At 42.3% G+C, this 22,451-nt stretch overlaps 2 long non-coding RNA genes across 2 annotated transcripts in view; one reads left to right on the top strand and one right to left on the bottom strand.

Annotated features, from left to right (window-relative positions):
- The window catches only part of LOC109297020, a 22,117-nt gene extending 19,974 nt beyond the window's left edge, over positions 1–2,143 (bottom strand). The window contains exon 1 of the long non-coding RNA XR_002097154.1: positions 2,133–2,143. This is a non-coding gene — a long non-coding RNA (uncharacterized LOC109297020). The remainder of the gene's footprint in view (positions 1–2,132) is intronic.
- A 313-nt stretch (positions 2,144–2,456) lies between these two features.
- LOC109297019 overlaps positions 2,457–22,451 on the top strand; it is a 23,538-nt gene continuing 3,543 nt past the window's right edge. The window contains exons 1-2 of the long non-coding RNA XR_002097153.1: positions 2,457–2,467; positions 13,328–13,339. This is a non-coding gene — a long non-coding RNA (uncharacterized LOC109297019). The remainder of the gene's footprint in view (positions 2,468–13,327; positions 13,340–22,451) is intronic.

The raw sequence follows: 22,451 nt of genomic DNA, 5'->3' as shown, positions 1-22,451 counted from the left end.
TATATATAAAAATAAAATCTCAGATCACAGTCAACAAATCACACAGCACTCACAATATACATATGGTGTGTTGCGTTCTCCTTTGATCTGGTCTGAATCTGAATGTGTGGCTGGCTGACTAGTTCTTTTGTTCTTCTGTGTTGTCTTTAGTCTGTATGTAAACTATTGTGACAGGGTTCTATCCCTGTGCCTGTCTAATGGAGGCCTGACCCTCTTTCTCTGGGCTACCCACTGACTTATATCACCTGCCACACCTTGATGGAACAATAATTATGATGTTACTCAGCCTGCCCATTTTATACCCCAATGCTAGGGGTCGCTATCCACCACTCCAAATCTCCCCTACAAGGTGGCCCACACTTTGCAGATGGTATATAAATGTTGACCTGCACCCTAGGGCATTGGGTTGGTTCACTCTCCGTTGCTGTGCCTCTTGGCACTGGGGTTTCCCCCCTGTCTCTGTGCCACCCGGCACTGCACGCCCTGTTGCTGGGGCCTGATCACCCCCTGTTGCTGCGTCCCCCTTGGCACTGGGGTCTGATCACCTCCTGGTGCTGCGCCCCCTGGTGCTGAGGCTTTGCACAGTAGTGTGCCTCAGTGAGGCCTCCTCCTCCTCAAATAGCCTCAGCCTGATAACAACATAAATATGAGTCCCTGGGCTATAACATAATACACGTCCTATAAGCCACACTCTGGCTCTCTAAAAACCCCAAACTGCTCCTCGAGCATTGAATACCCTCCCAGCTCTGGGTACTTTGTAGACTCTTGGAGCCTCATTAGCACAGCAAGTCTGGTCAGCAGCCACAGAGCTCCTGGGTATTTCTGCTATTCAGAAACTCTCTTCCCCTGGCCGCTTGTTAGAGACATCTCCCTGCCAGCCTTGGCCCTATGGTTTATATGTCCTGACCAGCCTGGGTGGTTGGGTTATTAACCCCTACCCTCCTGGTGCTTGGTGTTCCTGTAGACCTGGGTCTTAAAGGGGCAGTCCTGCCTCTTAGTAACAGGGCTAGGGTTCCCTGTTACAACTATTAAAACAAAATATGACTAATAATATCAATAAAAAAATATAAATTGAAAGAAATGAATTGGATAAGTATTAAGTAAAGAGATTCTACACTAAGCTATATCCTATCCAATCCTTTCTAAGAACAAAAAGGAGCAGGAGATTGACTGACTAGGAAGCAAGCCAGGTAGTTCAGTACCTTTCTGATGCTGTTGCTCACTCAGAACCAGCTCACAAAAGGCACAGCAAGCCTGCAGACAAAGGCTTTTTTGATGTTTCTATGTCCCTCTCCCAAGACATTGTGATTGGAAGCACAGTCAGAGAGAAATCACATTCACTGGCCAGCTAGAGATGTCAGTACTTCCTCCCTTGCTCCTCCTCCCCTCTTCACTTCCCTTCCCTCTTCTAAGTTTCTGTTTCCCCATAAAGACCGCCTTCCAAATCTCCAAATCTGTTTTGAATCTTTTCTGAATCGATTCTGAGGCTCTGAACCGATTTGGAAAGTTTTAAGCTTCTAGTGATTCAATTCGGATTTAGAGATTCGGCCTCCGAATCAGGCCGAAACTTCTCTGAATCGAATTGTGAACTGAAGCGTCACACAGCCCTAATGGTTATATATAGATTTTATGATGGTTCACATTTTGGGCCACAAGAAGTTTTGTATCCTTAAGTGGAAAGCCTTGAACAGCTAACATGGCTAGCAGGGAAAGAGTCATGGCATAATTTGAGGATATGAAGGTATTACTCCCACTTGCATAAGTAGAGTATTCATTCAGGATTTGATGGATAATTTGGAATGAAGTCTTCCCTCTTATAGATCTTGCTGGATCTGTTCAGCAAGATGATCGCAGAACGTCATGGACTGGATCAGATCCTACAGATCTTGTTCTGGACTGCTAGAAAAGAAATTCATGGGGTATAGAACTGCAGCGTAAAGATCTGAACAGGTGAAACAATTATTCTGATTTGAAAAGGAGGCAAAACTTACTAGGGAAGTTAAATCATTTACCAGGTATTTTACTTAGGATTATTTATTACAACTTAGTTCATCTTCCTGTAATGTAGTAACAGAGAAACAAAACAGTTGCCGTGCATCAGTTTATGTATGCTCAAGGGCATTAAGCCATACCCTCTTTCCCCTCCAACATACTTTTAAAGAAGTAAAATTGTTCATCTATCCACACATATAGTTGCAGAGTACACTTCCAAGTACTTGCATTTGTTGGTAGGTATCTGCTTTGTCCTTTTGGTGCCAGAGCAGTTGGCCAGGACAAAGTTGAACGAAGTGAAGAACAGAGACTATTGGAGCTAGAGAGGGTTTGGATACGTGGCAGTCTGAAGATATTTGGTATTCTTGTGATGGAAGAAAACCCAAACAAGAAACTAATACTCTTCAAAAAACACTTTAACAGCTAACATCTACTTACCTAGGGCTAATGCAATTTTATTTGGAGTCATCTGCCAGTGCACTGGCAGATTCTATGGCCCAAATGGTTGTGATGGAATAAATCCAATGTAGAAACTGTCAGAGGGGACACCGCGTGTAAAAATACCTGATAATGTGTCTGTAAAAGTCTCTAAACCATAAGAAGTACTATACTCTTCTGATGTCCTTCAGAGCCTCCTAGTTAGTCCATGATGGATAACACTTTTTTGGGGATCTGTGGCCAACCATCCAGACCCATCAAGGTTTGGTCAGTTTTTCACTGTTCCAATTTTTTGTGGAGTTTGTGTTGGCTTAGTTATTCTAGGACTTGCTGAGTGTATCTAGCATGGTATGTTTGATTCCTGCATAAGATTAGGATGTTATCTAACTTGATGACTTCAAGTTGATCTAGGACATTTTGGAGTCAATGAAAGTAGTGTGGGCATGTAACAGGCCAAAGGATACAGACCGTCATGTAAGAACAGCTGGGAGGATTTCTTCCTTTCTTGGTGATGTTTCCACAAAGACAATATTCTTGATGAAGCACTGCAATGAAGCTCTTAACTGCATGGAGGAATGAGATTGTCTTGTCATTTAGACTCTGATGGAGAAATACATGGCAGCCTCATCCCATGCTGTGTAGTACATAAGATGCTGAAATTCTTTAATAAAACTGCAGGAAGGGGCTGCTTGTTCAGAGTCTGAGTATCCAGCAGACAGACAAGCTCCAGCAGGCCCTGACAGCCTGGATGAGCCTGGCTGCAGGCTGTCTGAGTATCTCAGCTGGCCCCTGTTAAAGTGCTTGGGTGCAGCTACTAGCAGGGATAGATCTAGAGGGTGAAGTGTGCCTGCATTTGATTCCTGGCCCACCCAAATTCTAATACTGGCTGCCTAGCAGTGCCAGCAACATTTCTGTTCAGGCAGCAGTGAGGGAGTCACTTCACTTCAGGGCTCATTTTAACCTACCTGATTTCTTCTAAACTTTTCATTCCACATGTGTTCATGACCCTTTCCCTTTTTAATATAGTTTGGATGTTCCACTAATCAACTTATCCTTTCTTCTTCCATTCTGCTGTTTGTTAGCTGCCCCTGGTAATACAACTCCTATTTCACAGCTCTGCAGAATATTCTTTACTCCTAGTTAAAAGCAGTACCTCAGGTGTGGAAGCATAAACTGAGATGAACAATAACTCAGGTGTAGAAATCATTTCTGAAGCATTGGATGGAGTAATATAGCTCTATGAATAATATATAGCCCTAAGTCCCTAAGCATGTTAGTAAAGCTGCTGGTTTCCTTTTCACTGGAAAAAATGTGTTATGCTACACGTGATGATCATACCATCTACACCCCTGTGACAGGTTCAGGTCTGGGGGTGTCTGTGATGCCCTCTGGTGGCTATGTAGCTGTCACATTTGGTGCATTGGCTGGGAAGGCCATGTACACAGAAGAACTCAGATTTCCCTGTTAGAGCAAGAAGAACCCTTGAGGTGTGTGGTCACTGCTCAGATAGCCATTGAACAAAACGGAGCAGTTACTGCATTTGATGGTCCAGCAGCAGGCTGCAGTCAATTAACAAGTTCAGAAACAAGATGCTAAGGTGGATGAATTAATACACTACCAGATATGGCAGTCTGATACTCTGCAGATCATGGATGTAGAGAACCAGAAGGTGATAGCGAGTGCATTCACTGGCAGCTTGGGGGGCGGGGGTGGGGTATAGGAGAGGACTTCATTAACGGCCATGTGCATGATGAGAGATGATGGCCCAGATCCTTTTATAGAGGTCTTCGAATGAATAGCCTCAGCACCACAGTGGAATAAGTCCATGTGGGCCTTCTGTTTGGGAATGCTGTTGGCAGGCAAAGCCTAGGCTGTTTATGAGGGTCTGCCTTGAGGGGAAGCTTCAGACTATAAGAGGGTCAAAGTGGATGTTCTACAGATATTAGAGGTGTCTGAAGAGATGCACCACCAAAGATTTGGAGAGAAAAAGACAGCAGAGAACCTCAGCCTCTGCCAGCTGATGTAGATAGTCAAAGACGAGGCAGCCAAGTGGCTCCATTCAAGGGAAAGAACCCTGGAGGACATGTTAGAACAGGTAATATTAGAGCAGTCAGTATGGGACCTAGAGGGTGGGGTGAAGGAATGGGTGATGAGGCATCAACCGTGAACCCTTGAAGCAGTAAAGTTAGCAGAAGAATATGTGGCAGCAGGCAAAGATGCAGGACAAGAGAGTGTGGAGACCCCAGCAGTCACATAAAGAGGAGACCACACTTCAGGAAAGAGAAACCAGAGACAGGAGAGAGGACGGTGCCACCTGGTCCATGTTAGGTATTCTTCTAGGGTGGGCACACAAGGCATTTTCCCCCAAGCTGTTCAGAAGAACCCTAGAGAAGGAAAGAGTGTGAGTTCCAGAGAGATGCAATGAGAGTAAGACAGAAGGGCCTCAAGAAGTGGAGATGAAAGGCAATTTCAGAGCAGTCCCCTGAAACCATACCCCAGGGGAAGAGTGAGATGAGACCTATCTCTTCATAGAGGCCTGGATGGAGCATAAGAGAGTAACTGCCTTAGTAGACTCTGGGTCTAAACATATGATAGTTAGGCAAGCCATACTAAAGGGCCCACCATAAGAAGTACTAGGCCAACACACCCTGGTGTGCCTGCATGGGGGGAACCCTGAAGATATGAATAGACTTGGATACAAATGACAGTGGATGGCACCCTCAAGATGATGGTGTTTCTTGCATCTGGATTACTTCACCTAGTGCTGATAGTATGTGATTGGCAGTAGTTTTGTAAGCTGATGGTTGAGTTAGTGCTGGAGAAACCCTTGGGGAAAACGGGTCTTCACTAGATATGCACCCATGGGGAAAAGCTGGCCAAGATACTGGAGGTGCTAGTGGTGAGTGTGTATATGAATGAAGTAGTCTAGTAAAGCAACAACCACAGAGGAGACACCCAGGGCATTGAATGCTAGAGTGAGCCAGCCTCAGTTGCCACTCTGGAAGAGACACCAGGGGAAGGGTGGGCTTAGTGTTCAGCCGGTGAGGATGGGCTCAGCACTTGGCAGCACTGCTCGCAGCAGACAGGGCCAGGTTCTATGCTGCTTGCATGGGATGGGGCATGGGATAGGGCCGTGCCAGTCAAGCGCCGAGCCCAGTGCCGCTCACAAGGGATGGGGCTGGGGTTGGTGCTCAGCTGGTACGACCCCATCCCCTACAAACAGTACCAGGCTTGCAGGGGATGGGACTGCTCCACCTGAGCACCAAGCCTGCCCCTGTCTGCTGCTACTGGTGTTGCTGAGCGCTGAGCCCGGTGCCACTCGTAGGGGACGGGGCTGGGCTTGGTGCTCAGCTGGCACAGCCCAGGCAGTGCCACTCGCAGGGAATGGGGCCACACTAGCTGAGTGCTGAGTCTGGCCCCGATTTATATACCGTGCCTATGAAAATCCTAACTTTTCATATTGGAAAAATAGGGTCGACCTATACACCATGTCAGCCTATTCACAATGAAATATGGTAGCCTAGATGGTGGCATAGAAATTCTGAAGTACATGTAAGTTGATTAGCTATGGTAAAACCTCTAAGTTTAAAACTTCATAAGCCATACTATAATTTTCTCAAAACTGAGAAAAAAGCAACTCTGAAATAGTGATACTTAAGCAATAGCAAGACCCAATGTAATATCATCATATCATTTTGATAAAGACTGTCTGGGGATAGGTAAAAGCCTGAAGCTCTGCTAGGGATGTTTAATAAACCATCAAGTCTTATCTAGCCGATAGAGGTCCACTCTTCTTTTGCTAATATAAACTAATTTTCTTAGCCATAAAATGTACCTGTCATGATAACAACATGATTTCTTATGATTCTTGAGTTAGAAATACGCTGGTTTTGTTCTCAAGGAGAAAGTAAGCTTACTGTAAGATAATTTACATGAACAGTGAAAAATTTGGGTTTCACATTCAAAATACACTTTTATTTTTGAGTAATAGTTACAGAAAGAAAAACAAACTTACAAAAGTTGGCTGGATCCTTAACTGGTACCCTAACCTGTGATGGAAGTGAAACTATGGCTGCAGTATAACTGCAACAATTTAAAATAGCTGAATATCTGCCAAATAGATATATGGTATTGCTATGACAGTTTGTGGAATAACTGATTTTTTGGTATTATTTTTACCTTACTATTAAGTCTTCTGTATTCCAGCATGTAGAAATAGGCAAGATAGGACAAGTCTGGCTCATTTTCATACCAAAGTACAAAACCATGCATTAAGCTTATAGAAAATGGCCAGCATTTTAGGTGGGCAATGAAGCTGCTTTTCAGGACATCAAGTCTCTTGAGAGAGACTTCTGAGGAAATATAAGATATCCTACTATTTTTAATCCATTTTATCCAATGCAAAGTGCAGAAAAGCCACTGGGGGCTTGGGTCTCCCACTCCCAGCATGCGCCTTAAATACTTCTATTGGGCTGAAAGGGTAAGAGGTTGTACTCTTTATTTATTCTGGGCTGGTATGTGCATGTGTTAAAAGCTGCTTTTAGGCAGCTATATAGGTGCCACTGATGTGCATAAAGAAGAAAAAGGAGTTGGCCATTAATGTCCTATTGTAAATCTCAAGTCTCTCTCTCCTTCTCTGGGGAAATGGAATTTTTGTAACATTTTTTTTTTCAGTGCCTGTGACTTTAACCAAAATGTTGATTCCTTCTTAGCAAAGGATAGGGTTATCGTCACTGGTCTGTTCTGAGAGGTGTACTTTATTGACATTTCAAATGATTCTGGAGTATGAGAGACTCAGGTACAGTATTCATTCAATGTATTTGTTTCAGTTGAATATTTTTCAGTATTTAATCCTGCCAGCACACTTCATACTCCCATATACTCTATGTTCTATAGATTTTGTTTCCTTTCCTTTCCATGTAAACTTTTGCAAACGTATCATTTACAGTCTGAATTCCAAATCTGAACAGTCCAGGGTGGAGCGGGCCATTAATTAAAGTGCTGACAGCGTCACATGTCTTCAGAGTCCTACACTTCAAAATGGAAGCAGGGTGCTTTAACTAAAGCTCATTCAATGTTAAAGCTCCTCCACTGCCATTATGAAATGCTGGGATGCATGTGATGAGGAGGCTGCTGAAGCATGTTACTTAGACTTGCAGTAGACTTGGAGTGGAAGTCTGTCACGTGTATAGATGCCCATTATGAGCAGTACTCCCTAAAATACACATTTAATGTACAAATAAAGAAGTGATTTTTTAAAAAGAAAACTGTAAATGGGGAACAGGCAGTTCTGTCATCATTAATTAATTCCATCTAGAGCTATGAACTAATAACACAAACATAAATTCAGTATATATTATGTACCATGACATATACCTTTTAAAAAAGAATCAAAGTGAAGGAAATGTAATAAAAAAAGGCTATACTTATCCTAACAATTAACCCCCTGCCTCCCCCCTCCAATAAAAATCTTTGCATCCATCTATATCCAAACATGATTCTTCCTGTTACTCTTTTATTCTGGATGTGAATATTGCTTTATCACCAGCAGAGCCACATCCGTGTTGCCTTTTTTTAACTTAATGCTAAAAGTAGCCTTCAGAAGCTGAAAAATAAATCTGAGCCTGGCTTTTTAGGTTTTGTGTCTTATTTCCAGAAAGCCATATTGGAGATGGGATATCTCAAAATCTGGTTCTATAATGTACTATTTCCCCAAATATCAGGCATAATATTTTCATAATGCCCCCTAATGCAGATTCAAAAAGGTTATACTCCCTATGGAAAGCTCTATTAATCTTGTATAACTAAATGAATAGACGGATGGATGCCTCGTTGCACAGGGTAAATGAATCTCATTGCTTGACTATCAGCTTTGGTTTCGATCCTGTTGCCATTTAAATCAGTGGAGTGTTGCTTCTTGCTTAAATGGGAGCAGGACTGATTATTTTCTTTGTATCATAAAGTATATTGTACACATTTGGAACAATGCTCAGGTGGCCACAAAAGCTCTGAAACAGATGACAAGTCTTTTCAAAAAGCCTTTAAATCTCTAATATAATTTTTATTGGCTGATTTCATGATTTATGCAATCCATTTTTTTGGTCTGTACGTGGTCAGGCTTTTGGCTGTTCTGTGTAGGATAGAGATCTTTTCTTTGAAATCTGGTGTGGGAAGGCACAGTGCACGTGGACAGTAAAAATATGTCATGTCCATGTCGTCAGCGTCTATTCTGACACCTCCTGGAAGAGGTGCTTTGTGGTAGCAAGCTCACCCCAGCTGATGCACCCTGTACAAACTGCCCATTGCCAAGAAAACCAGCAATCTCCAGTGGGAGCTACTGTACAGGGCTCTGGCCATGAGCACTTTTGTCCATCATTGAGAGGCAGTGGCATTGGCAGCCTGCACTTCTGTGCAGAGAAGATGGAGGAGACTCTCATGCTTTCTTGGTTTGCCTCCAGCTGCAGCCACTCTTTGCTGCCCTCAAAACCTTCTTTGGTGTGGTGGACTTGTACTTCTTTGAGACCATGTACATTTTCTCTAGCCCGTACTAAGAGAAGGAGGGAGAAGGGGAGAGAGAGAAGAATACCTTTTATTTATTGGGGAATCTTAATGTAAAATTTTTTGGTGCATTTGGACTTCAGCTGCCTCCACATTTGGGCAACAGGTGAAGAGTGAATTTCAGTATCTACAGTTGTATTTTGTTGCCTAAAACTTCCTCCTTTGTTTTAATTTAAGCAACTAAGTCTTTTGTGGATCTAGGTCTATGACAACTGCCTTTCTGATGACGGATCATACATATTTCATTTCTTGTTAGATCAAATACTGGTAGAATAAGTTGCTTTTTAAAAGTTTAGGTCATCCTCTTTGGTAGAAAAAACAAACTGCGGGAGGCTATTAAGATCCTCCTCTGTTATTAACCACCCAACTTTCTGGTCTCCAGTGAACTGCCTTTAGGTTGTATCTTTAAGCCTGAGAGATCCCTGAGGTATCTCCAAGAATCCTATTCTCTAATGTTATATTAAGTATACTTAGTATGAATCAGTATTACATAAACAGTGTTTTCTGCTTCAGAAACTGAACTGATCTGAGAGAAAAGGTTTACACGAATATAGAATTTGTGTAATTATATTTTTTTTCCCTGAAGACCTCTAGTCTCTAATGCAGACACTAAAGACTGGGTTACTTGGTGTAACGTGAAAGAAGGCAGCAATCACAGAGAAATTAATAAGATCCCTCAAGTGAGGATTTGGTAGAAAAGTCTTTGTTTCCTTCCAAAATATTATGGGCCAGATTTCTAAGCTACATGAAGGATTTTAGCTCAATTAAAGTCAATGATCCTATGACAATTTACAGTAGCTTGAATTTGAACCAACATTCATTTGGGAGGAAGTGTTTTTGGAAATAGATTTTCTCCTTCTCTTTTCATTCCCAGAATTAATCTGTGTTAAGGCAGATTTAAAGTTAAGGGTATATATGAGTAATTTAGGTCAACCTATGTTACAGGTTTGTTGTACATATGCAGAAAATGAAAATCTAAATGAAATGCTTTAAACCCAGAAAATTCAAAATTAAGCTTATTGACACATAATGATGAATGCACAGTTTCAGATCAGATGGCTGAATTCTTATAATACAGATTTGTAACAGTGAGTCAGAGGCTCTTGTTACTTGAAGGCAGAGGCAGCAGCATGGATATCCGTACATGGGGGGAAGACTGTATGTTATATACTAGGTGCAAGGGATAGGTGACCAGGGACCCATAGGTTGCAAGTGCCTATTGCAGGGTTAGCTGCCCAGCAATAGTGCAATAGGGCAGAGCCTTGCTGAAACAAAAAAGACATGGCTATTGAAGCCAGAGTAGCAACAGTACACTGCCCATTAGAATGAGAGAGAGACAGCTATGTCAAGGCTAGCAAGTCACCTGACTGGAAGGAGCAGGGCTTGAGAGTCATGTAAACCCAGGGCCTGAGCCAGAGGAGGCAGTCTGGCTTTGCTGCCTGCAGGGAGAGGAGATCCTGATCAGGATGACCACAGGAGGAGGACTGCCTGACACTGCGTGTGGAGGGGGAGCGTGGTACTGCAAGTAAGTAGGATTGAGTGGGTGAGTCTACACAGGAATATTAATATGACACAATAAACTCTGGTGCAGTTTGCATTGCTCCAGAGTGTATTGTTCCTGGGCACAGTGTTTACATGTGTGCTTGGGACTGCAGCATGTTGAGCCAAGGTGGCACAGCCCTGGCTGGCAGGGGGCTCCAGGGGTCAGCCTGCCATCCTGGAGATGCTCCTGCCCAGTTCAACTTGCTGTGGAGGGGCTGGTTGGAGCATGAGGGTCCTACAGTGTGGGCACCCTATTGGCTAGCTGCACTGTAGCACTCCCTGGCCCCAGCCAGTCCTGGTCACTGTGTATACATGCGGAGTAAATAACTCTGCCCTAGAATAGTACTTGTGTTGGGCAGTACTATCCTACAGCAGAGTTAATTATTTTACTCCAGCCTAACAGCACTGCTTCTGTAGACGGTCATGCTTTTCTGTGGAGCTAATTAGGCAACTCCACAGTAAGGGTCTTGTGTAGATACACCCAGTATGGGGGATGTTAGTTACACCTAGTGGGCTTACGCTTTGTTTGAGCTTTATACCAGTGGTATGGAAGCAGTGACAAGGAAAGATGAGGAGCCACAGCAAAACACCTGGGGGGGCAGTATTGTGATCAGCCCTAAGGGCACACTGGTGTTCTGAGCCATGCCAGAGGCAAGGGCTTAGGACTTGGGACACAGAGTAGGGTTAAGTCAGAGGGTGGCTTAAGCTTAGAGGCCAAAGCCTAATATGGTAGAAGCCAGACAGGGCCAGGGGGGCCAGTTCCCAAGAAGGGCAGATGCCAGACAGGGGGGCTGGAGTCCAGCAGCTAGGTTTGGCACAGTGGGCCTAGGTTATGGGGACCAGTGACAGGAAAGGAAGTAAAGGTCAAAAAGGCTGAGGCCCCAACAAGGGCATAGAGGCCTACGGTAGCCTGGTATTGGACAGGGGCAAAATGCCCCACCTGAGTAATGACTGGGAACATTTGCAAGACACGGGCACAGCTACTCTAGATAGGTGAGGTGAGGGACCACGAGTAGTCCTGAAAGTGACAGGTTCCCTGGGGCCACAGATGGGCCAAGAACACCCACTTAATGTGAGGGGCAGGATTGGGACCTGTGGGTCTGAGAGGGGCCTTCTGGCAGAAAGCCAGACCTTAAAACCAAAGGCAGCCTCTCTTTTCATCCACCAACTAATTACATCAAGGTGTGTCAGGAGAGGGAAAAGGAAAGGGACATAGGGAGGTGAATTAGAGCAGGAGTTGCAAGGTTACTAGTGAGTGTCATGGCCACCCCGGGGCCTGATCTTGCTACAGTATTACATTTTTTTTTTTATGTGTTTTCTTCATAAAGTTTTGCTATAGGAAAGAACCATGTATACTTGAGTCATTAACTGCATTTCTATAAATAAATTTATTACAGTTCTCTTAAACTTAAGATTGTTTTAATTTGGAATGAGCATACTCACTGGATGTTTACCGTGTGTGGGGGGATAACCGAATGATTTCCATGTTGCTGATATACTCAGTCAAATTTAATTTCATCTTGACATCGGTAAAATATATATATTTCTTTTTTAGTTCACTGGCATCTTAGTTTACTGTGCTCCTTAGAGATGACCTGTCATCTTCTGTTGCTCTGACTGCTGCCTCAAAGAATAAGCTCTCCTTAAGGAATAAGATGGCCTCGCATGCTGCCTGGAGCCAATATCTTCCCTTGGTGCTGACTGGCTTTACTCCCTGTGGGAACTGGTGGAGATGGGGGATATTTTGAAAGATGTGACATTCAGGCAATAGGGAACATCTTGGGACAGAGGGAATTTTCAAAAAATGAAATTTATTTTGTGGAGAACTTTGTAGAACATAATAGATCAGTCCCCACTGAAAGAGAAACTTCCATTTATGAAGCAAAACGGATCCTAGAGTGCTTATCCTATTGTCATGTGTACAAGCACCCATAATGAGTTGGGGTTCTATGATACAGAGCTGGCATGTAGACTCCAGTATGATTAGTTCATGTGTCAATAAAGCATGCAGATATCTCAGAAATGAAGTTCCAACCAAGCATTTTGAAGCACTTTTTTGTCTCTTAAAGGCTAAGTGTTGATGAACTGATACAACTGCAAAATTCTACCGCAATGAGCAGGGAGGAGACAGATCCAGCTTCAGTCAAAAGCAGTGAAACTGCCATTTCTGCATTTGGAACAGCATTATCTTTGAGTCTTCCAGAGGGGTATTAATCTTGAAGATTATTCTAGAAGAAATTCCTCTAAAACTGTAAATATTCCATGAAAAATTATATTGAGATTAATATTCCAGAACTGATGATTTATGACAAGCTTGGGTTCTGTTATTGACATCTTTCTGCTTCCTTGCAATTGATTTCTCTCTTCTTTTTTGTTCATATTCTGGTAATTCCAAATTTATAAAAAAACTGAATTAAAGATGCATCAGGATGACTTTGATAGTCCTGGCATTAACACTTGTCCACATATTATAGTATAATGGCCACCTTTATCACACCAATCTTTACAGTCTCCACTTCAGAGTGAAGATATTAAAGGCTAGGTACATAAGTTACACCCATCATGCCTTAAATGCACAGAAAGTGCTCTAAGGCCATAACTGAACAGACATTCACAGCTGTTAGAGCACTTGAAAAATGGCACATGGTAGTCTAAGTCATCTCTTGATGGATGAGGTTCTAGACTAAAGCACTTTTTGTTGGAGCACTTTCAAAAGTCTGTGCCACATCCATCACAAGTTCAGCTAGGTTTCATTCTGCTGCCATTGCAGGCAGCATAGTGGAAGGCTGCTCGCTAGCCTTGGGCAGAGGTTATTTGCTCTGCTTGAGCACCAGCCCCCCTCAGCTGTCACTGATCCAAGTCAGTGACACCTCTGATCCAAGCCCTGCCTCCTCCCTTTGGCCAGCTGCGAGCTGCATCCTGGCAGCAGAAGGGATCTGGGGTGTGGTGTCTCTTTTCTGCCAGCTGTTGCTGACAGATGCCAGCTGCTGGGGAGGGGTTAGGACTGGGGTGAGGGGCCACTCTGACAGCCTCATGGGAAGCATGTGGGAGTGCAGCCAGGCTCTGAGCCCCTCCCCACCATCAAACATCTGTTTGGTTCACTAATGCTCTAACTTAAAGTGCTTTACGTGAAAGTGCTTCCGCCAGGGGCTTTTTGAACGTCTGTACTGAGCCGAAGTGCCTGAATCCAGTGGGGACTTCTAAAATGTTTATAATATCCTTAGCAATAGAAAAGGTTGACATAAAAGAACTTCCCTTGTGAAGTGGAAAAGATTCTCTATCTGGATCACATCTTCAAGGTATTCTGGGATACCAGTTGTAACTAAACAAACAGGCCTCTTGGCAAGATAAATAAAAGCAGTTTTTACACCAATCCACCCTTTTGTGAAAGAGCAATTGTTTTTCTTCAGGCCCCCCTTGTTGGGACATTTCTAACAGGGTGTTTGAAGGTTTACCTATCAATATGAAAATTAATCACTCCCTGGGACCTTAACTTAATTTCCACAAGACCTCATGTACCCTCCATTTTGAGCCATTGGCTACTTGCTGTCTTGTGCACTTACCTGCAAAATCAGGTTTTTTGGTAGTGATAGCATTGACAAGGAAGTAGGATGGTTACAGGCTGTCATGGCAGAACCCCTGACACAGTTATCTACAAGGATAAATTTTCTTTCAAGTCTTCACCCAAAATCCGCACTGAAGATTTCATGCGTGGGCATAGCCAATGCACTCATTGGAAACTTTTAGCTAGAACTGTCCTTCAGGCATGTGTTTCCAAATAAGTACATAAAGAGCAAGACATTTTCAACCCCTTCCAGGTCTTTTGTGGTTATAGCACAGGTAAGTAACAATCATAAAAAATGATCCCTAGCTGCAGGGCTATTTGAAAGTCTTGACTAAACCCTTCTTTTGGAGTTTAACTGAAGGGTCTGTTCTGGTGTAAAGATTTTAAAGAAAGGCAGCCTTAGCTGAAGCAAATATTCCACTAGCAGATTTTGTTTTAAAAATTTTATTAACCAGTTGCTTTTGATTTGTTTTTCTCTCAGTAGAATGTTACTCAGAAGTGTATATTAAAATGCCACTAAATTTTTAGATCCAAATAAAAGGGGTAAACTGGGAATCCAAGCCATGACACACCATACCCTTCCCATTAATAGTTTTAACAGTAAGAGCCTGTCAATTTTTATAACCTTGTAAACAAAACACCAACTATGCAATATTAAGAAGCACTTAGCAAGGCATAAACTTCACTTACATAAACATGATGGACGTTTTGCTGCTATTACTCCAAGGGCGTTCTAGTGCTATCATTTCAAATGCATGATGCCTTGTTGAGATGTTATTACTTTTTATTTAATTAACACTTTGGTTTTAAAGATCAGGATCATGTTGAAGCCACAGCATTAGTCTGTGCGATTGCTTATTTGAAACTCATTTGTTTTCATGACTGCATTCCTTGTGAACGTCAGTTTGGTTTATTCAGAATAGATAAGTCTGTCATGGTAAGTGACAAAAGGGAGATGGTCCACTTTATGCTGCTTCTAACCCTTTAAATTCTGTCAAAATTAATGTAAAATTCTGTTGAATTTTTTGAAGGAAAATTGAATAATGTTACATTTTAGTTGGGCTACATTCATGAATTCCAGATACAAAAAGCAACCATCTACCCTGAAGGGGCACTTTGTGCCCAAGAGATTGCCTAACATCTTTCCCAACTATACAGATAATCCAATAAAAGATATCACAAAGCAATGTGAAGTGAAGCCTTGTTTTTTGCATATTTCCTGAACCATGATGGCTTCAATAGCACCCTAATTGTACTACTGGATTTTCTGAGATATTCTCAAATGCTTCAGTGGGTATGTGTGGCTGAGGACTTCCTGAAATAGAACTTTATTCCTAAAAATGGAAACATTGTTCCAGGATCAATACCAGTCCTGCTTAGCAGTGATAGTGCACAATGAAAAACTGTACCAGGCCCTGAGTTGATTGGTGGCCCACTGCATTAGCAACTAAGAAACTGAATAGCAGCTGTAACTAATAGAGCTGATTAATAAGTTATAAATTCCAGATAAGGAATCTTTGTGTGTGATTTTAAAAGGTCAGGGCTTAAGGACAAAATTTTAAACTAAAGGCCGACGGTATAAATCCTGTCCCTGGTCCTGTTGTTGTATTTGCTTACAGGACAATGATACCTATTAACATGTGAACGTGACTATGTTACTTCTGGATTGGGATTGCAGTTTCATGAACCAGAAGAATAGTTTCATGTATGTGGGCCTACACACTCAGGCCAGCTAATTAGTCCTGCTTCTCAGTGCCCCGTGAATGACCATTCTAATTAAGAGTTGGGGTGTTGTAGCCCTGATCAGAAAATGTATGAAAGGCAAGGGTTTCTGTGGTTGCCTATTCTAATGAATTGTATTGAGAGGGAGAGCCAATTAGCCTGGTCTCACTGGGTGTATCTACTCATGCACATTTAATGCATATTAGCCCAATTTAACACTCATGAAGGGAGCATGTCTACATGTGCATACCATTAATATACTTTAAAAATAGCAATTTTAGGCTATTCAAGCCTAAATTTGATACTTGCATAAAGCAAGTATTGAATGTAGGTACAAATAGCTAAGTTTCATTAGGAAATGTGTAGACACACTAATGCATATTAATGTAATGTGCGTCAATAGATACGCACTGTGTTAATGTGCATTAGCATGCCTGCATGTGTGCTAATGCGACATAGCTATTTGTGCCTAAATTTAATCCTTTTGATGCACATCCATATGTAGATGCGCACTTAAATGGCCTTGAGCAATGGTGCACATGTAAATACATGTGTAGACACACCCACTGACACACAAATGTGTTTATTTTGATTCCAGTTCAGGAGGTAGGCATGGGCAGGTTTAATAGCATGTTCAAAACATTGCACTGTAGCAGCCACGATATCCAGAACCAGGAGTAGTGCAAGTTATTTCTAGGTATGTGGAACATCTGAGATGGTTTCCCAGATTTTGTTCCCCAAAATTTGTTCACTTTAAAGACATAGATGAAACTATTGAAACTGAAAAATTAGGTTTCAGGCTTATTTATTGTGGAACTGTGTACAGAATATGGTGCTTGGTAAAAGGAATGTTGTAATACTTTGCATAGAAATTGCATTTTTTTTCCTGAAACTCTTTAATAAACCTTTTTAATAATGTTGGTTAAGATATACAATACATACTGGGTGTGTCTACATGTGTGCTTTACTGCAGAGGTGACTAATCTCCACAGTAAAGTATCGTCATCTATTAATGCACCAGCATTAGGCTCAGTAAATTAATTAACTCTGCCATAAGATAGTACTGTCAGGGAAAGTACTATCTTACAGTGGAGTAATTTACAGCACAGAAAGCATGTGGGAACTGCAGTAGTTTGAACGGTGGCAAAGCACCTCCAGGCTGGCAGCAGGCTTGGGGGGTCAACCATACAGCTCTACACTTCAGGCACTCTGCCCAAGCCATCCCCTCCGCCACCTGACACCACCACCCAGAGCCCGAGTCTCACCCCCTGAGCCTACTGCCAGACCGGAGCTGCTCCACCCTGGTTCAAACTGCTGTATTTCCGGGTACACGTGAAGACACTGTGCCCAGGAGCAGCTGATTCCAGTGCAAACTGTGCCAGAGTCTGAGGCAAACTAATTGCATGTGTAGATGTGCCCACTGTGTGGTAAGTAGCATTACACCTTTTAAACTATGATACAAAGATAACAGCACAGCGAGTTAGTATAGTATATGGCTGTAAGGAGAACCCATTTGTCCTGGCTTACAGTTTCTTCCTCTGGCCATGAGACCACAATCTTTCTTTTCATGAGCTTAATTGTATAATATGCACTCAAGTGACAAAGCAAAGTAAACTTAGTGACATACTATAAGTACAATCTAGCATAAGTAATATTCTATACTTCAATCAATCACTTTTTTTTTAAGGGTTTGTCATGATAAACTAGGTGTCTCAGTTACTTATTTTTTAATCCCTAATTCTGTCCACTCATCTATTCCCTTCTAAAACCTTCTGTATTCTTCATCCTTTTTATTGTGAGTGTTGTTTCTCATTTCTGCTTCTTGTTTTCTTTAAACTTGCCAGTCAATATCAATTAACAAATCTTTATTCTCATTTAGTTCCTCACAGCTTTCATTTTCTTTCTTCTGTCAGGATCTTATCTATTTTCAATGTAATAACTGTTGTTTGAGGTTTGAAGCCCTTGTTGGTAGCTTTGATAGAAGCTTCCTTTTAATCACCATTATGGTATCTGGCTTCTAGTTCCTGGTATACCTTGTTAATTTGCGCTTCTCAATCTATTCTAACACACTGATTTTGGGGTTTGTATGAGTGAACAATCTATTATATGTACATGCATTTTTGTTGTTTTCCAATACACTTCCTGTCCACTCTTGAATATACACATTTAGATGCTCCTTTCAGGCAGTGTTAAGTCACAGGCTTTTTAAGCATTTGGAATCAAAGCTATTTTTCCAAATCTTTTTCATTCAACCATTACTATTTTAAAATGTTATTGAAAAATTAAAGCCCTGTTTTAATTATGCATGTGTTTTTTACTCCAAACACATTTTATTGCATGTTTAAATTTAGCATATGCTTAAATAAATACTGGTAGGTGTTCTAATGACTTCTATTACAGGCTGATATACATAAAACTGAAAGGAACTAAAAATATAGAAATTACTGGTTCTAAACGTTGATGAACATATATTGATGGATTTACTAGAAGGGGGCTGTAAATTAGTAATACAGCTGTCTGTCATTACATCTTCCAACCTCCTGAGACTTTGCATATCTTGACCTACTGAAATCTTCTCATTGGCTAAGTGCCAGAGTACCCATGCTAATTTATGAGTGCAGATTTTACTAATGGCGATGTGAATTAATGTGCTATTGAAACCAATTATGTTACAGTCCCAAACACTGTTTCAGAATTTGGTATAGGCTTATAAGAGTAATGTTTATCTGAGCAATTAGATTTTCAAAACAAATGACAAACATGTGTGAGATGGGCTCATCATTTCCCTAAAGAGAAAAGGCTTTCGCTGTTTTGTATCTAAGTTCTTTGTATTAAAGAACTTAAGTACAGCACAAGATTCAACTGTTGCCCAAGAATATGTATGTTTTCCTTGATTTTGGCAAAAAATCAAGTGCTTATCTGCTGTTTAATGTAATTTGCATGAATAAGCACCTCTGTGTTTCTTATGTTAATATCCTTTAATTCCTTGTAAGCCCTACATTTAAATGCATAGTATGGTAGACTACAGCCTTGGGTCACAAAATATTGAAGAACAAGATGATTAAACTTCACAAAAGTGTTATACAATCTTAGACAGGAGGAACAGATGTAAGAAGTGACTCTTAACAATTTTTCTTGAATTTTAATAAAGTGTTCCTTCTTAGGACCAAGAGATTTTGCTTGGGTACAAAGTGAAGAGAGACTCATTATATCTTCCTGAGGGAAAACATGTGAAAGGGATTTTAGGAGTCTCTCTCCCCCTGCCAGTGGAGCTTTTTTCAAATTAGAATGTGACATTTTATTACCCCCTTCCTCCCGCTTTTGTCATGCTCTTGGAAGAAAATAAAAGGCCATGCCTTAGTTTTGCATAGCTTCTGAGACTTGAAAATGTACTCAGAAAGACAAGTTTCATCCAAAGGGTAACCCTAGGGTTCAGCACTAGGACTGGGACTTTTCACCTCCTTCTGCTAGAATTGTGCTTTTATAGCATCTTGCAACAAGCAGCTTTTCGGTGCTGCTACCTGAATTGCATGACTTGCATGCAAACCCCTACAGGGTTTGAAATGGTTAAAAACAATGAACTGTGGTCATGTTCCTAATTCCTTCCTGTTTTTGTATATGGAATCCTGGACCTGCAGAGAATCTTCCACTTGTTTTGGGAGGGCATCTTTCTCTATTTAGCTTATCCTAAACAGTTTTTCTTTTTTTCTTTTCTTTTAAAGAAGGAAGGCTTGTCAACTGTAATGGGGCCTACTGCAGCCAATCTCCACATGGCCCACCCACATGTTCTTGGGCTAACTGCCCACTTTCTCTCCTGCCATGCCTTGATCTTAATGAATTAATAGGTGTTAATTAAGTGGGAGGCTGCCAATTTTCTGCCCCGCTGCTAGGGGGCGCTATCTGCGGCTCCATTCCTCTGCTACACTGCAGCCCAAGCCTCGCAGATGACAATCTGATGTTCTCATATGCACCAGTCCCCCACTATGGGGCCCAGAATCCTGCTGTAGGACCCCCAACTGAATTCCGCCCTCCAGGCGGACTCTTCTGCCATCATACTGGGCCATATCTCTTCCTGCCACCAGTTCCCCTTCGGGTGTGGTCCTCTCCCTGGGACCTTTGGCTCACACTAGTCCCAGCCCACCTCCAGGCCAGTGGGGATCCCAGGCCCCTGGCTCTTGGGCATCCCTCTCAATGGGCCTCCTTGCCCTTCTGACTCTCCATGTTCTGGCCCCTGCCTGGGCCAGTCAGGGGAAGCTCTGGCAGGCCTCGCTGTATGACCCATACTCTTATTCTGGGGTCCCCCTCCACAGACGTGGGGAGCTGGGGTTACCTCACACTACAACTGGTGCCTTAGGGTCTCACAAGGGACTCTCACTCCCCCCTTGGGCAGCAGGTTGTGGTGCTACTACCGGTGTTATAATCGACCCAAACTCTGTCTCCCCACATTGGAGGACTTACTGGGGTCAGGACTTAGCTTTCTCTCTCTCTGGCTGAGCCTCCTCTCCCTTGACAGGGCTCCACACACTGCTCCCCTCACACTGGGGGCTCCACACACTGCCCCCTCACACTGGGGGCTTCCTACTGCTCATAACACCCCCTTTACTGTGGGCTCAGGTGGCAGTAGCCGTGCCTGGCCCTAACTCTCCTCCTCGGGGTCTCGAACCCCCACAGGGCTCAGGTGGCCTTGGCCACACCTGGCCTCCAACTCTCCTCCTCAGGGCTTGCACCCCCACAACTACCTCTAGTGGAACATGGCCCACCCTAAGGTGAGGGCTAGGGGTTAAGTTGCCCCAACCCACCTTTCACCAGGGTAATCTCTAGCCTGGCATTTCTTGGGGGCTCCTGCACCACTGGGAGCCCCACCAGGCCACCCACTTCTGGAAGGGTGTAGTGTCCGGTCATACCCAGGATCAGGAGCCTATCATCCTCTATAGCTCCTCCCTTACCTCCAGATGAAACTCAGCAGAACTCTGGTCAGGCAGTGTTGTTGCCTGCCCTCCAGCAGCCAAACTGCCTTGTTTATATAGAAAGCCCTGAGCCTAAAATGGCTGTCCTCATTAGGCACCTGGAGGCTGCCAGCTCCAGGGTCTTAAAGTGGCAGGCACACATAGTGCCCTGCCACATCAATAATAACCCAAACTATAGGATGGAGCAGTAGTTATGAGTCAAGTGATATACTGACTGGGTTGATGATTCCCTTTTAACTTACAGAAAAATGTTTCAGGTAAGATTTGCCACTGGACCTCGTCCTATCTATCTATCTATCTGTCTTGGGGCTTTCTGTAGTGGGGCATCTAGCATCCTTTCATCTAGGCATCGTGTGAATTTTCACTTTAAAAAGGGTGCCATTATTAATAGACACATCTTCAACAGGACAACCAATCCCTTTGTGTGTTCAGAGTCATATCTGCAGATAAATAAGGTTTTTACTGCTTTATATTCTTGTTAGCCCTGTAAGTATAGAATAACTAAGATGAAACTAATTCTGTTCCATTTTATGAAACAGTAACACAATACACTATAACTATGAAAGCCCCCTGAAGACCATGAATGTGTGTACAGATTTCACTGGGGGCATTTTTTGATCGGTATAATGCTTATTTAGTTATTTTGCTTGAGGAAATAACCCTGTTTGGCTCTGAGATTATGCTTAAATTGTAGGGCAGGCAGATCAGAGAGAGAGATTCTTATTCCCTCCATCCCCCTCTCCCCCGTATATACATATTTGTAACTGAACATAGGTGAACCAGAAATTTATTTTAGTTCAGAAAGCTAATTTTGCAAAGTCACTTCAGGATAAAAATGTCTTTTACAGGTTTGGGGTTTTTTTAAATGATGAGAAGGAAAACTCAAGTACGTTTTGTAGTTTAACTTGGGTCTTGAAAGAAGACTGACAAATGTGTCTAGCATAGTGTATGTGGCATAGATCTTTCTACAAAATGAAGACCACAGGGAACTAAGATCACAAAATATTTTTAACTTATTGCACCTAGTTTCCTCAGTGCAACAAATCAACTAGACCATAACTGAAAATGCAGTTTAATAAAACATTCTTTCCTCTGCAAAAAAAGTTTTGGGTGGAGGGTGTTTACCATTACTAATAATGAACAGAAAAAACCCATTCCAGGCTGTGGTTGAGGCTGTTTTGTTTGTTGTCATGCAGGCTGAGATTTAAAGAATATATAGTGACATTATAAAGAAAGAGTATGTTAGTATTTTTCTCCCCATAATGAGTCTTTCTGACTTCATATTCTGTACAACTTATAGGATCACAGTCTAGATAAATTCTTTTACTTCCTTAGCATGGCAACTGCCATATATCCATCATTTGTATGATGTGTAGGAGAGTACAAATTCCGTCCATGCTACTTATAGAACTTGGGGTATAACTTTAGTCTCACTTAGAACAGTAATTTTTACACTGAAAAAGAAATTTCTGTTTTCTGAAAATGTTAAAAGGGCACTATGCTTTTAACAGGCCTAATGTTTCCTGCCACAGCTGCCTGGGTAATCTACTATCTTCTTCCCCAGCGTTGCACATCCTTAAAGGAGATATAATTTGATTCTGCTTTTTTTCAATGTTCCTACATTACAGTTCTCAGAAAAGCTGTGAAAGATAAATTGAAAGGGGGGG

The sequence above is a fragment of the Gavialis gangeticus genome, unplaced genomic scaffold, assembly GCF_001723915.1.
Source record: "Gavialis gangeticus isolate Ggan-Ray unplaced genomic scaffold, GavGan_comp1, whole genome shotgun sequence".
Classification (NCBI taxonomy): Eukaryota; Metazoa; Chordata; order Crocodylia; family Gavialidae; genus Gavialis; species Gavialis gangeticus.
This window is presented reverse-complemented; position numbering and strand designations above follow the sequence as displayed.